We start from the raw sequence: 17,410 nt of genomic DNA on the forward strand, positions 1-17,410 counted from the left end.
GGTTAAATGTGTTCCCTAGTTAGTGTTTCTAACTGTGGGGGGGGGTGGGACTGACTGGGGGAGGAGACATATCGTTGTTCCTACTTAGTAGGAACAAACAATGTTTCCTCTCCCCTGACAGAACAGGGATTTGTATGTTTACACACACCCACCCCACACAAATCCCCGTGCTGGCTCTCGTGCACACAATCGCGCGGGGCCGGCAGCGATCACGCCCGCCGTCCACGTGCATTGCGTCCTTCGCCGTGCAGTGAGCGCATGTGCCCTCTATCGGCTCTTAAAGGGGACCCCGTACCCATACGGGGTTTCGTGCAGTGGTGCCATTGTGCCGCAGTAAAAATATGTGAGCCGGTCAGGAACTGGTTAAAGGGTGCCTTGACTGAAAACAGGTTGAGAAACACTGATTTAATAGACCATACTGCTCTCGGCATGTGTGGTGCCTATTTGGTTCCTGTTCCAGGTAATTTATATCTATCATGATACACAAAAAGAAAACACTATGCACTTTTAGACACAGCATGCTACATTATATGCAAAGCTGAACAGACTCCTTTTTTTTACAGCCCTTGCTCCCTTTTCAGCAGCCCTTAGATAATTAGTTTTTGTTCAACCAGTGCGTTGAACGACAAAAAAAAATAACTCTATTTCCCTCATCCACACATTCGAGGGGGATGGGGGAATCTTTCCACTGAACCTTTGTATTCTGACAGCATGGAAGCTTCCCTATTGTCAGAATACACTCATCAGCACTGCCTGCTATAGAAGTATATTTCTTTTCTAGACCTCTGTGTTGCTCACCCTTTTAATACACTGAAGCAAATACGCTATACACAGTACCCAAAGAGCTGTTAATGTAAAATAATTTGAATCAGCAAACATATTTTAATACTTCTGATCTATAGTAGACAGGTGTAAGCAAAGTTTTAGAGTTAATGAGCTTTACCAAGCAATCCACATTCCCATTGTAAAATAAGGTCATGAACAATGGGTTATGCTTAAAGGATTGAGTTTGCAATGCAAATCGACAAAAAACCCTAGTTAGACTTACCGGTAACGGTATTTCTACAAGTCTTTCAGGACAGCACCTGGAGAGAGAGCGCAGCTCCACCCACTTTTCCCAGGAAACACTGCAGTCAGTTTTTTCTTTAAAGACCGGACACTTCCACCATGGCCTCAGTTGTTCATAGAGTACCTCCAGCCATGCTGAAATTAGATAAGCAGAACATAGCAATAACACCACATCTTTATAAACCAATTAGGGCGGGTCATCGGTGCTGTCCTGAAAGACTCGTAGAAATACCGTTACTGGTAAGTCTAACTAGGGTTTTTCTCCCCTTGTCTTTCAGGACAGCACCTGGAGATGATAAAAGAGTACTTACTCTAGGGTGGGACCACCGCCTGCAGGACCTTCCTGCCAAACGATTGATCCGCTGCTGATAGCAAGTCCAACCTGTAGTGGCGGGTGAAGGTGGAGAAGCTTGTCCATGTGGCCGCTTTACAGATCCGACCTGGAGAAGCCCCTGCTCTTTCCGCTCAGGACGTTGCTACTGCCCTTGTTGAATGGGCCATTACCCCTGTGGGAGGATCAGCCCCTGCAGCCCTGTAGGCTTCACTGATCGCTATTCTTAGCCATCTGCCTATAGTGATTTTAGAAGCACAATGACCCTTGCGTGATCCAGAAAAAAGAATAAAAAGAGAATTTGTCTTCCTAAACTCTCTCGTAATCTCTAAATAATGGAGTAAACATCTTCTCACATCCAGGGTATGAAAAGCCTCCTCCTTAGAGTTGGATGGTGTAGGACAAAAAGTAGGTAAAACTATCTCTTGTGCCCTATGAAAAAAGGTTGCGACCTTTGGCAAGAAACCCGGGTCAGTTTTCAGCACTACCCGGTCTGGAAATATCAAACAAAAGGGCTCTATTATAGATAGAGCTTGCAACTCACTTATTCTTCTGGCTGAGGTAATTGCTACCAAAAGAACCAGCTTAAGCGTCTATACTTTTAAAGTCGCTTCCTGTGGGGGCTCAAAAGGTGTTCTGATCAACCCCTGTAGCACCAGAGATAAATTCCACTTAGGGAAAGATCTGAAAGGTACCGGCCTAAGCCTGGCCAATGCTTTGAAGAATCTAACTATAAATGGTTCTTGAGATAATTTTCTCTCAAGAAACACCGACAAGGCAGCTACCTGAACCTTCAGGGTACTGGCTGCCAGTCCCATCTCCATACCCTCATTGAGAAACTCTAATATTGAGGGCAATTCCTGTGGTGAACATTTCTTAGTCATGCACCAGGAATTAAACCGTTTCCATGTCTTAAAATAAATACCCCGGGTAACCTTCTTTCGGCTACTTAACAGGGTTGACACCAGCTTATCTGAGAAGCCCTTTCTTTTTAGAAGCTGCTCCTCAGTAACCACCCTGTCAGCCTGAGCTGCTTGATATCTGGATGTTGAAGGGGTCCCTGTGATAGTAGATCCTTTCGAAGTGGGAGAACCCAATGTGGTTCCACTGCCATCCTCTGTATGGTTGCTAACCAGGGCCTCTTGGGCCAAAAGGGAGCCACTAGGATCATACTTGTGGTCTCTCGTTGTAGTTTTTTCAACACCAAAGGGATCATTTGAAAGGGGGGAAAGGTGTAGCACAAGTGGAAGTTCCATGGTTGTGCCAGCGCATCCAATCCTTTCGCCTGATCTTGCCTGTTTAGAGAGTAATAGGCCTTCACCTTTGAATTCTTGTGGGATGCGAACAGGTCTATCTGCGGAGTTCCCCATTTCTCTGTTAATTCGTGGAATACCTCCTTGTTCAGACTCCACTCTGCCTCTAGTATCCTTTCTCTGCTTAGAAAGTCAGCCACTAGATTCAGCTCTCCTTTTAGGTGTACCACTGTTAGGGACTTTACGTTGCCTTCCGCCCAGGATAGCATCTGAACTGACAAGGCTAACAAGACTCTGCTTCTCGTGCCCCCCTGTCTTGTAACATATGCCACTGCTGTGGCATTGTCTGATAACACCTGAACATGGTGACCCCGGACTATTTTCTCGAAAGCCCATAGTCCTAGGAGAATAGCTCTTAGCTCCCTCCAATTGGAGGATCTCCTGGCCTCTCTTTTTGTCCAATTCCCCTGAGCCATCTGTCCTTCCAGGTGGGCGCCCCAACCCCAGGAACTCGCATCTGTTGTTAATCTCCTCTCCTGGGGAAAACACCAGAGCAGGCCCTTGTCCAGATTGGAGTGACTCCTCCACCACCAGAGCTTCCTCTGAACTCGGGGGGATATTGTTATCATTTTTTCTAGGGACTCTCCATAAGACCACTTTTTCAAAATTGTCTGTTGAAGTTCCCTTGCGTGCAAACGTGCCAACTGTACTGCAGGTATTGCTGCTAGAGGTCCCGCCCCCGGCCGTAGTGACGTGCTCGCCACCGGAACCCGGAAGGCTGAGCTATGGGGATGAAGAGGAGACGCCGCTCCTCCCAAGCTAGCCGCCGGTCTATAGGAGCGGGGACCCCCAGCAGCCTGACCCTCGCCGGGTATGAAGTGGGGAGGACGCCGGAGCAACCTCCGCACGTGAAGGGAGGAAGCTGGGCTGGCCTGACCATCACAAAGACACAAATACCGGTATGCCCCAAACTCTCTCCACCTGGAGACAGCATAGCACACCCCCGGTTCCCTGCAGCGCTTCCACCATGGCGGAGGAAACACTACAACTGAGGCCATGGTGGAAGTGTCCGGTCTTTAAAGAAAAAACTGACTGCAGTGTTTCCTGGGAAAAGTGGGTGGAGCTGCGCTCTCTCTCCAGGTGCTGTCCTGAAAGACAAGGGGAGAAAAATGCATTGCAGATATGCTGGATTTTACTGCCTATAGTAGAGGGAGAAGTGTGGAAAAGTATGAGCATTTTTTAAAGAGAGACCTTACTCCTACAAATAAAGAATTTCCAGTTGAGGTGGTTTGGATTATATTGTATGGACGGTTTTCTAATGCCGCGTACACATGAGCGGAATGTCCGACAGAAAAAGTCAGACGGGAGCTTTTCGTCGTTTATTCCGATCGTGTGTATGCCCCATCGGACTTTGTACGTCGAAAATTCTGACGGACCTAGAAAGAGAACATGTTCTAAATTTTTCCGGTGGAACCAATTCCTATCGGGAAAACCGCTCGTCTGTATGCAGTTCCGATGTACCAAAAACGACGCATGCTCTGAAGCAAGTACGAGACGGAACCTATTGGCTACTGGCTATTGAACTTCCTTTTTCTAGTCCCGTCGTACGTGTTGTACGTCACCGCGTTTTTGACGGTCGGACTTTGGTGTGACCGTGTATGCAAGACCGCTTGAGCGGAATTCCGTCGGCGAAACCTTCAGAATTTATTCCGACGGAAAAAACGCTCGTGTGTACACGGCATAAGACTTCGTGTCAATCATGTGAAAGCCAAGGGGACCCTCAGGAGACTTAGATCTTTCTGGTAGAATATCTCCCAAATAGCTTGGAACACCTAGGAATCCTTTAGAAATTCTACAGTTTCATCCGGGAAAAGGGAAGAATAGGCTTATTGCTCAACTTGCTTCTCTTGCAACCCTTCAAGATTAAAAGGAAATACTGCTAGTTGCTTACTTTCTTTTGATCACTTTTTTTATAGGTTTTTATGCCCCTTTAGACTAGTGGTAATCCTGGAAACTTCAATTTTTGCACCTGACTGAGAAGCCACAAAAAACTTGTGGCCATGTAAATTTAGGGGAGCGAGGAATTTCAATATTGATGGAGTGGCTGATGGTCCTGTCTGTGGCTGTCCTCTTGAGGAATACTTCATGCAAAGCTGAAGTATGCAAAGCTGAATGGGCACTTGGAACTAAATAATTGTAAGCATGGAATCAGAAAAACTTGAAAAGGAGACAATGTGGGTTATTTACGAAAGGCAAATCCACTTTGCACTACAAGTAAGTGCACTTGGAAGTACAGTCACTATAGATCTGAGGGGAAGATCTGTCATCTCATAAGACCTAAATAAAACGGTCATAGAATTTAGGTTAAAGAGAGAGGGGTTTTTTATTGCTTGCGTTTGCAAATACATATGAAGTCACACTACTATGTCTAGGCACCTCTGAAAAAGGAGTTCCCTGACTCTAAATTATCTAAGCATTTATAACAATGTATGCTCTGAAAGCAAGTATGACTGGCAGGAAGCCCCAGCCTTTTCAAAGGTAAAACACACAAAAAATTCAAACCCCTTTCCGGCAGCTGAAGGCTCATGTATGTGTCTGTACCTAAATGGCAGCCACTCAGATAAAAAAAAAAAAAAAATTTTGAATTTTGAAAAAAAACGCAAATGTTTTTTACTTTTTGTGATAATAAATATCCCAAAAATATATATAAATATATAAAATATTTTTTTCCTCAGTTTAGTCCGATATGTATTCTTCTACATATTTTTGGTAAAAAAAAATCGCAATAAGCGTATATTGATTGGTTTGCACAAAAGTTATAACGTCTACAAAATAGGGGCTAGTTTTATGGCATTTTTATTAATAATTTTTTTTTACTATTAATGGCAGCGATCTGAGATGTTTATTGGGACTGCGACATTATGGTGGACACATCGGACAATTTTGACACATTTTTGGGACCATTGGCATTTTTACAGCGATCAATGCTATAAAAATGCATTGATTACTGTAAAAATGTTACTGGCGGTGAAGGGGTTAACCACTAGGGAGCGATCAAGGGGTTAATTGTGTTCCCTCAGCGTGTTCTAACTGAAGGGGGGAGGGGACTGTGTAGGGGAAGAGATAGATTGCTGTTCATACTCTGTGTGAACAGACAATCTGTCACTTCTCCCCTCAGAGAATCGGAAACTCTGCCGCCGGGCACTCGCATCGGCTCCGTGGCAAGTGCAGGGGAGGAAGGAACCAGAAGGCCACACATACTCCTACTTAGAAGTCAGGGCAAGCCCTAGGACTCACACCCTTCACCTTAATGAAAAAACACACACAAAAGGGAAAGTGACAAACAGTGGAGGGAAAATAATTTAAAGTAAATAAGTGGCCGTTCATGTGCACTGGCCGCACCCTGAGACCTGGAAGACAAAAATTGGCCTGGACTTAGCTAAAAGGCCCAGCCCTAAATGGCGCAGTGCAGAAAAAGTTTTAGTGACTGATCATGTGCCTGTTCACATAGTGGGGCCCCACACCCAAGTGTTACTAAGCGCACCCCTAGGGCAGCTACTCCAAGGGGGCACAGACACTGCAGACTCTTTGCCTTCCCAGCCCATGGCAAGGTAGATCCACTCAAATAAGGAGGAACTGGGCTCTTCCAGTTTACACGGGGGAATTACTCCCGTGCCCCGACAGCCTGAGCCCCCATCACTCCAGTAGGGGTACATAGCCAGTCACTCCAGCCCTGGCCAAGCCAGAATGACAGCACAGCACTCCTAATGGACACTGATAATACAGGTACTACACTTAATCTTAGCCAAAAGGCTAAGAACGTATACCTATATCTCCTAAGTCATATGATCTGTTACCGTTGCAGCGGTGGAAGTATTGGCTAACCAGAAAGACCAAAACTTACAGGGATATCCCCTGTTGGCATAAGTGACTTGATAAAAGGCAGGTTAGAGTTTACCAAATGCATCCAGAAGTGTATTATGAGAGGAGAGGCCTGTTTCCAGTACATTGCAATTTCTTTACGTGCATAAAATAACAGGAGGCTTACAAGAGTTGAAAAACAACAAAAAAGTGTGGCGCTGAACAATGTCATATAAAACTGTAAACAAGTCAATAGACAGTAAGGAGGATCAATTGTATCTGCTTTTAAGCATATAGTCCTCATATGAACTTCAAAGATACATAGTCTATATGGCAATATGTTAAGACAAACTATTGAAGACTTATATAGACATCTTGACTGAAAATCCGCTCACTACCACCAAGAGTTGAGGAGACTTACCAGATGAGGTGGACCCAATGGGGCATACGCCGGATTGGGTCGGACAAGGCTTAGGTGGTGAGTGGCTGTATATACTCCAAGAAGGATGCGGTCTCACGAGTTTGTTGTATTCATCCAGATAATACCAGGAACTTGAGAGGTGTGCGCAATCTCCCGGATGTGGGAGGTCATGTAGATCTTAAGGAAGTGGTGGAGTGTTCCATAAGCAAACCCCTTTCAATGGCATTGCATGCTTTGTAGTGACTTGGAAAAAACGTATGGGAACCGCCTTGTGCAGGCTTTCAAAGTTCCAAAAGATGTTAAACTCTTTAAAATATACAGCATCAAAACTCAAGCGGTTACACGTTTGGCAAATATATGCGTCCAGAAATCCTGTGACCCCCTTGCTCAGGGAGGTCATACAGTGCTTGACTGGATCTCTGATCCACTGAAGAAAAGCCCAGATGCTCTCTCAGGTGTCCTTAATTGGTAAACCAGAAGGCTCTCAACAGACCAGGAAGTAGGCTTACAAGAGTTCTCTTAGCCACCGGGTTAAAGTGATACTAAAGTCTTGTATTTTTTTGTTTAAAAATAACAAACATGTTATAGTTACCTGCTCTGTGGAGTGGTTTTGCACAGAGCGGGACTTCTCGGGTCCCTCACTGGCTCTCCTGGCCCCTCCCTCCTGCCGAGTGCCCCTACAGCAAGTAGCTTGCTATGGGGGCACCCGAGCCTAGCCGCTGCTTTGTGTGTCCATTCAGACACAGAGCTGTGGCTCAGCCCCGCCCCCTCTCTCTCCTCATTGGCTCACTGACTTTGATTGACAGTAGTGGGTGCCAATGGCGCCCGCTGTGTGTCTCAGCCAGTCAGGAGGGAGAGTCCCGGACAGCCAAAACTCTTGTGGAATATTGCTGGATCGAGATGGGGCTCAGGTAACCTATTAGGGGGCTGAGGGGGAGCTGGACACAGAAGGTTTTTTTATCTTAATGCATAGAATGCATTAAGATAAAAAACCTTTTGCCTTTAGAACTACTTTAATGTACATTTTAATTAATATTTAGGTGATTTACTATTACATCTACATCAAACTGATTCCACTAATGTCTAATGATCTATAGATCAGAAATTATTTTGGGGGTTCCCTGAGACCTAATGATTCTTTTAAGGGTTTCCCAGATATAGAAAAGTTGAGAAAGGCCAGCCTAATAGATATTGTATATTCTTTTGGGGTGACTTATTGACTGAAACAATGACATCAGGGTAAAACTGTGCCTTTTAATTGAATATTTTCTTTATGTATTTATTTTTTTAAAGATATGTGTAAATGTACAAAATAATTAAAGCAATATTTTCTGTATTTAATGTTTTAAAAAAATTGTGGTTTCTAATTATACACAAGGGGAAGTCTTACAGCATACATACATATTGTGCTTGCTGTTTAAACCACTGCTGAAATTACACTTTTATTTCAACTTAATAGGGCTGATTTACTAAAGGAACTGAGAATCCCATCTTAAAAAATTGTGTGAATATTCACTTTATTCAGTCATGTGAAAAGCATCTGCACTTGATTGGATATTCAAAGTGAAAAGGATTTTGCATTTCAAACAATTGGATCTTGGATATGAACATTAACACAATTTTGTGAGAGAAAATTCTGCCCCTTATTAGGGGAGATTTACTAAAACTGGTGTACATAGAATCTGGTGAAGCTGTGTGTAGTAACCAATCAACCTCTAGGTTTTAGCCCTCATTCACATTGAATGCAAGTTGGAAATCATGTGAATTCATCTGAAATTGCATGATTTCAAAGCCTAAGTCCCGATTCACACAGGGGCGGCATGACTTGCAGGTCGCCTCACCGAGGCAACCTGCACACGACTGCCAGGGCGACTTGCAAAACGACTTCTGTATAGAAGCCTATGCAAGTCGCCCCCAAAGTAGTACAGGAACCTTTTTCTAAGTCGGAGCGACTTGCGTCGCTCCTATTAGAACGGTTCCATTGTACAGAACGGGAGGCGACTTGTCAGGCAGTATGGGGATACCACATGTGTGAAACTTTTTGGGAGCCTAGCTGTGTACAGGACCCCGAAAACCAAGCACCACCTTCAGGCTTTCTAAGGGCGTAAATTTTTTATTTCACTCCTCACTGCCTATCACAGTTTCAGAGGCCATGAAATGTCCAGATAGCACCCCCCCCCCCCCCCAAATGACCCCATTTTGGAAAGTAGACACCCCAAGCTATTTGCTGAGAGGCATGTTGAGTATTTTGCAGATCTCGCTTTTTGTCACAAAGGTGAGAGAGAGGTGACAGGAGAGAGAGGGCAGCGCTCCTGCGCCCTTTGTGGACACACCACCACTGCTCAACTAGTGTGTGGTAGCGTTTGAAACCGTCACCGATGCAGAGACCAGGTTGGTCAGGACAGGAGGGACAATAAAAGCCTAAATCTGCATTTTCTGCAGACATGACATCTTCTTTGGGGTGCTTTTTGGGTAGGGGTACCAGGGAGGACATAAGGAAAATGCCTCTCATGCAGCCGGCTCACTGCAATTGAGTTGGGAAGGTGGGCCATAGCACTGTCTGGAAACAGAAGGGCTGTGACGATCTCTTCCTGGAATTTAAGGAAGGATCCAGTCCATCCAGATGCAAGGTATAGCACGAAAACATTTAGCAGAGCCAATTGACACAGACACTTTTTTTGTACCAGCATCTGGCCTTACGGGCAATTAGGTACGGCACCAACAACTGGTCTTTGAGGTCCACCCCTCCCAGAGGAGTTTCTCCACAACACCAGTCGCGTAGGAATTTGGACCGTCGTGTCTGTCTGCGTGAAGTGAGGACGGAACAAAAACATTCCGTGAATCCCTCCACTTCACTGCTAACAAATTATTACATTTCAAGCAGGCTCTCTCCCCCCCGTCTAAGTCGGGTTTCTACAAGCCGTTGGGGGAAGCCCCGGCGATTAGATCGCTCGGTGCCACATCGCCAATTCATGTAATAATTGTCCACATACAAGTGGTACCCCTTTCTGAATAAGGGTGACACCAAGTCCCACACAATCTTACCAGGGCTCCCTATGTAGTCTGGGCAGCTCTCCGGCTCTACGTGACTATCTTTTCCCTCGTAAACCATAAGGACCCCTTCACACTGGGGCGGTGTCGGTGGTAAAGCGCCGCTATTATAAGCGGCGCTTTACCGTCGGTATTCGGTTTTACCCCCCGAGAAAGGGTTAAAAACCACTGGAAAGCGCCTCCAGAGAGGCGCTTTGCCGGCGGTATAGCCGCGCTGTCCCATTGATTTCAATGGGCAGGAGCAGTGAAGGAGTGGTATATACTCTGCACCTTCACCGCTCCGAAGATGCTGCTAGCAGGACTTTTTTTCCCGTCCTGCTAGCGCACCGCTCCAGTGTGAAAGCCCTGAGGGCGATTAGATCGCTCGGTGCCACATCGCCAATTCATGTAATAATTGTCCACGTACAAGTGGTACCCCTTTCTGAATAAGGGTGACACCAAGTCCCACATAATCTTACCAGGGCTCCCTATGTAGTCTGGGCAGCTCTCCGGCTCTACGTGACTATCTTTTCCCTCGTAAACCATAAGGACCCCTTCACATTGGGGCGGGGGCAGTGTCGGTGGTAAAGCGCCGCTATTATAAGCGGCGCTTTACCGTCGGTATTCAGTTTTACCCCCCGAGAAAGGGTTAAAAACCACCGGAAAGCACCTCCAGAGAGGCGCTTTGCCGGCGGTATAGCCGCGCTGTCCCATTGATTTCAATGGGCAGGAGCAGTGAAGGAGTGGTATATACTCTGCACCTTCACCGCTCCGAAGATGCTGCTAGCAGGACTTTTTTCCCGTCCTGCTAGCGCACCGCTCCAGTGTGAAAGCCCTCAGGGCTTTCACACTGGAGAGACAGCAGCGGCTGTTTCGGGTCGGTTTGCAGGCGCTATTATTAGCGCAATAGCGCCTGCAAACCACCCCAGTGTGAAAGGGCCCTTAAACTATATGTATAGCCTGTTGCCCTGTCACAGAGCTTATACATCTTGACCCCATATCTGGCACGCTTGCTGGATACTGTTTGATAGACAAGCGGCTAGAAAACTTAATCAGCGACTCATCAATGCAGACAACTTGATCGGGAATAAACAAGGCTGCAAACTGTTGGTTGAAGTGGTTTACGAGGGGCCAAATTTTGTAGTGCCGATCAAATCCAGGGTCACCCCGAGGATGACAGAGTTAATTATCGTTGAAGTGCATGAACCGCAAGATCTGCTCGTATCGTGTCCTGGTCATGGATGCAGAGAACACGGGCATGTGGTGAATTGGGTCAGTGGACCAATATGACCTCAACTCACTCTTTTTAGTTACAGTGGGGACGGAAAGTATTCAGACCCCCTTAAATTTTTCACTCTTTGTTATATTGCAGCCATTTGCTAAAATCATTTAAGTTCATTTTTTTCCTCATTAATGTACACACAGCACCCCATATTGACAGAAAAACACAGAATTGTTGACATTTTTGCAGAATTATTAAAAAAGAAAAACTGAAATATCACATGGTCCTAAGTATTCAGACCCTTTGCTGTGACACTCATATATTTAACTCAGGTGCTGTCCATTTCTTCTGATCATCCTTGAGATGGTTCTACACCTTCATTTGAGTCGAGCTCTGTTTGATTATACTGACTGGACTTGATTAGGAAAGCCACACACCTGTCTATATAAGACCTTACAGCTCACAGTGCATGTCAGAGCAAATGAGAATCATGAGGTCAAAGGAACTGCCTGAAGAGCTCAGATACAGAATTGTGGCAAGGCACAGATCTGGCCAAGGTTACAAAAAAATTCTGCTGCACTTAAGGGTGCAGCAGAATTTTACAGTGGCCTCCACAATCCTTAAATGGAAGACGTTTGGGACTACCAGAACCCTTCCTAGAGCTGGCTTTCCGGCCAAACTGAGCTATTGGGGGAGAAGAGCCTTGGTGAGAGAGGTAAAGAAGAACCCAAAGATCACTGTGGCTGAGCTCCAAAAATGCAGTCGGGAGATGGGAGAAAGTTGTAGAAAGTCAACCATCACTGCAGCCCTCCACCAGTCAGGGCTTTATGGCAGAGTGGCCCTACAGAAGCCTCTTCTCAGTGCAAGACACATGAAAGCCTGCATAGAGTTTGCTAAAAAACACCTGAAGGACTCCAAGATGGTGAGAAATAAGATTCTCTGGTCTGATGAGACCAAGATAGAACTTTTTGGCCTTAATTCTAATGCCGCGTACACACGGTCGGACTTTTCGTCTACAAAAGTCCAACGGACGCTGACGGACTAAAGCTGGCTGGTAATCCGATCGTGTGTGGGCTTCTCCGGACTTTCAACGGACTTTTTTAGCCTCAAATCCGACGGACTTTAGATTTGAAGCATGCTTCAAATCTTTACGTCGTAACTACGACGGACCCCGAAGTCCGCTCGTCTGTATGCTAGTCCGATGGACAAAAAAACGACGCATGCTCATAAGCAAAAACTAAACGGAAGCACTCGGTCTAGTAAAACTAGTGTTCGTATTGTAGGTAGCACATTCATCACGCTGCAAAATCTGTGATCGTTGAATGCAGCGCATTTTATTTCTTCTTTACGAAGGCTCTATAAAGAACGAAGGTGTTTTGCTGTTCATAATCAGAGTTCTCCCAAACTGATTTCTGGATTCTTTTTCTCTTTGATCTCATGAATGATATAGTATGCATTTTAAAAACAATGTTTCCATACTAATAATACTTTTTCCCCTTTTTTTTTTTTAGGTTTGTAAAGTTACCACAAAGAACCCATTATTCTGTTTTTTTTTTTTTATAGTGATTATTTTTTAGTTTTTAGATAAAGTTAACCCAAAGCACCGTTTTTGGTTACGTAAATTTTTTGATTTTCAAGACTTACCACTTGAACATTATTAACATTAGTAATGTATTTTTGGTGTGTTTTTTTTCAAACTCAATGAGATTGTTGTCCCTTGTTAATTTAACATTGTGTGTAAAATCAGTGATTTCAAAGAAAAAACATAAAGTCTTTTGCTAAACTCAAAAAATGATCCATTTATTCATGGTCAAAATAAAATAAAGAGGAAGTCAACGCTGGAAAAAGTCGGTGTACCAGAAAATTGGGATCTTGCGGAGTCCATATAAGAGGGAGCACAATCTGGTCCAAGAATCCCAGAGATCAACAGCACCAGCAGATGATCTAGATGTCCCCAGACTGTGGTCCTACAACAGCCTGCGTCTTCTGTCAGACCAGACTGAACCCAGGTCATCATTTTCTTCTCTTCCCTGCAGCCTTTCCTCCACGCTGCCCTGCAGCCTTCCCTGTAGCCTTCTTTTGAGGCTGTGGCTCTGGTGTTTCAGTTGTGGCAGGAGGAGGAGGAGGAGGAGGAGGAGGAGGAGGAGGAGGAGGGGGCTGCCTCATGTAGTTGGGTGTTTTGTGTTAGCGTGCCCTGCAGCCCCTTATGGATTGTTTCCCCAAATAGGCGCTCACAAATGAGGCGCTGCTCCCTATTCATCTGAAGAAGCCTGCTGGCTAAGTAGCAGCCATAGGATTCTTCCGCTTCGGGGGGGCTCCTTAAAAAACGGGTGGCCTCTTGCATGAGGCGCAGGGATGCGTCCTGTGTGACCATCCCCTTCCTGGCCCTTTTTTTGGGAAGGTGGAGGGGAGGCACTTGGGATTCGGTCAGGCTCCTACTGGGCCCAGCCACCTCACTTGGCCCAGCCACCTCACTTGGCCCAGCCACCTCACTGGGAGCAGCCACCTCACTGGGAGCAGCCACCTCCTGCCTGACACTGGGCCCAGCCTCCTCCAGGATGATGGTGAATCCGGCCTCCTCCAGGCTGTCCATGGGCCTGGTCTCCTCCTGCCTGCCACTTTCCCCCCATTCCTCCTGGATGGACTCATCCTGTGTATAAAAAAAGGACAATAGTTTGAGTATATTTTTTTGGGTTCATCAATGACACACAGTTTGCTTCTCATGAATAGCAAATTCAATGTGAATACTTCTCTTTAATAAAAGAGTCTAATCAGACACCATAATTATTTCAAGCAGGTGCCAAACATATTTAGCCACTACTGTCAATTGATATGTATACACAATTTTGAGTGCCAAATTATTTTAGACAATTATAACATCCAGTTAACATCATTAATATTAGTACAGTAAATATTTGATAAAATAATTTACCTGACTCCAGATGGTCATATCTGGTTCATCCAGGATGGAAGACCCAGCTTGCTCCTCATCAGCCTCTGCTGGGGTGGAGGGAAGGGTGGAGGGAAGGGTTGAAAGTGATGGCCTGGCTTCATTCTGGTCATCCAGAAAACGGAGTTGATTATAGTACCACAGCCTGGGTACATAAACATCATCTGCTGATGCTCCTGATCTCCTTGATTCCTGGATCTTCTTATGCTCCCTCTTATACATGTTCCTCAAGACCCCAATTTTCTTGAGCAATGTCTCCATTGTTGCTTCCGGGATGGTCGCCTGGACAAAGGCCAGAAGTCTCTCCAGCGTTGACTTCCTCACATGCTTAGCATAATACTGAGGGTGTTTCACCTCCCACAAATTCCTCATCTCTCGATATTTGGAAATAAAAGATGTAAGGAACTCTGGATCCTTAAATAGGGGATTCATTATATCTGGAAAAGATGAAGTCACAAGACAAAAAACACTTTTATTATAGGTTTCGGCTAACCCCTCATCATCTTCTCCCTATGTAGGCCTCATCAATCTATCAAGCCATATAGGCCGCTTGCTACAAAGTCATGACCATAAAAACCAAAAAAAAAAAAAAATATCTAAAATTACCTTCGTTTTGTAACGTCCAGGTCCACTATCACCTACCACAGAACGTACGTACGACACGTGCGGAAGGGCCCTCTTTATACACTACGCATGTGTGAAACTCCGCCTGCGTCGCCCGCCCCTGACGTTCGAAATTAACTCATGTTCTCCGCCCCCTAATTCGACGCACAGAACGTACGTACGACACGTGCGGAAGGGCCCTCTTTATACACTACGCATGTGTGAAACTCCGCCTGCGTCGCCCGCCCCTGACGTTCGAAATTAACTCATATTCTCCGCCCCCTAATTCGACGCACAGAACGTACGTACGACACGTGCGCAAGGCCCCTCTTTATACACTACGCATGTGTGAAACTCCGCCTGCGTCGCCCGCCCCTGACGTTCGATTTTAACTCATGTTCTCCGCCCATTTTTTGTTACGGCGCGTAGTGGAGTTAAAGAATGGCGGAGACACCTGAAATGTTGACGACCTCAGGTAGTGGAGACAGCCCGGAGGCTGGAACGTCAGCGAAATCTATGAGGCCTAGATTTAAGGCCTCTAATATGAGTTTTAAAGAGATGGTGGAGATGGTGGCCATTCTTCACAAAGACGACTATGATGGCAATTATGGGCCGTACGCACGGCCAAATTTGCGCAAGGCCAAAATAATGGCGAAGGTTGTGGAGACTTTGCAGGCATCTTTTGGGGTCCAGCGCTCCAAAGATCAACTGCGAAAAAGATGGTCTGACCTGAAACTCAGGGAGCCGGATCAATACCGACGTATCCGGAAAGTTCTTAAAAAAAGTAAGTACTTGTCGTGTTTTTCTCTTGTGTTTATTACCTTGTATACTGCTCCATGTGCTTTTCCTTCCTATCCGATTTTTTGTTCATCGTTTTAAACGATCTTTTAATAAACCTCGTTACATATCTATAGATATATATCTATATATATCTATATATCTATCTATCTATATATCTATCTATCTATATATCTATATACACATATATACATATACATATACACATATATATATATATATATATATACACATATATATATATATACATATATATACATACATATACATACATATATATACATACATATATACATATATATATATATATACACACATATATATATATATATATATATATATATATATATATATATATACATATATATACATATATACATATATATACATATATATACATATATATACATATATATATATATATATATATATATATATACATATATATATATATATATATATATATACATATATATATATATATATATATATACATATATATATATATATACATATATATATATACATATATATACATATATACATATATATATATATATATATATATATATATATATATATATATATATATATATATATATATATATATATACATATATATACATATATATATATATATATATATACATATATATATACATATATATATATATATATATATATATATATATATATATATATATATATAACTATATATATATATATAACTATATATATATATATATAACTATAGAGAGAGAGAGATATATATATATATATATATTGAGAGATATATATAGATATAGATATAGATATAGAGATATAGAGAGAGAGAGAGAGAGAGAGAGAGAGAGAAATATATAGAGAGAGAGAAATATAGAGATAGGTAGATAGATAGATATAGAAATGTAAAACATTCTTTTTGAAGATTTGAAGTTATCTTAATTTTTTGGCTTTACATTTAGTTAGATATTTAGAGATTTTGTTCCAGATATAGAGAGAGATCAAAAGATTATTAACTATATTTTGAGATATTGATATCTATCTATCCGATATGTCTTTCTAATTTTAAATATTGAGGTAAAATAGGAACTCTACACAAACCACTTCATTACAAATGTTGGAAAATTACTATGTACTAAAATATCTGTGTGCTAATTAGATTAATAATTTTTTGTTTCACATAGGGGAAAAATCACTCAGCCAACAACCAGAAGACAGTCCACCCCAAGCAAAACATGATTGGGAAATAAGCCCAAGTCCCATTGAGGATGTGGAGGAAGGAGAGGTGGGCGACATGGGCACCCCACCAGGTGAGTGTCTGACACACCAGCTTACGGTAATCTATGCATGGCTGCCTTTTATTTTATGTAATTTTTCTACTCTATTTTAGGTGATCTGGTTGTGCTTGAGTCAAGCAACAGCGCCACCCCCGAGGATGTTCATGAAGTATGCGACATGGGCACCCCACCAGGTCAGTGTTTGAGACACCAGCTTTATGGTAAGGTAAACTATGTGTGCATATTTCTAAACATATTTTTTTTTTCATTCCACTTTAGGTCCAAGTGACTATTTCACCACAGACAGTGCCCAACGGCTAATTGCTCAAATAATGGCCTGGAATGGGGAGATCGATCAAATGCGGAATCGGCTGGATCGTATGCAGCAGGAAATGAAGGACATGATTGATGTTTTGGGTCGAATCTAAATGCCCTTTTTTAAACCCCAAAACATCAATCATGTCCTTCATTTCCTGTTTTGCTGACCCCATTCTGGGCCTTCTCTTTTTTTTTTTTGGCAGAACATAAATGGCTGTTTAACCTAATGTAAAAAAGGAGGGCTGTTTCTCGTAAATACCTCAAAAATCCACAAA

The sequence above is a fragment of the Aquarana catesbeiana genome, linkage group LG07, assembly GCF_042186555.1.
Source record: "Aquarana catesbeiana isolate 2022-GZ linkage group LG07, ASM4218655v1, whole genome shotgun sequence".
NCBI classification, from domain to species: domain Eukaryota; kingdom Metazoa; phylum Chordata; class Amphibia; order Anura; family Ranidae; genus Aquarana; species Aquarana catesbeiana.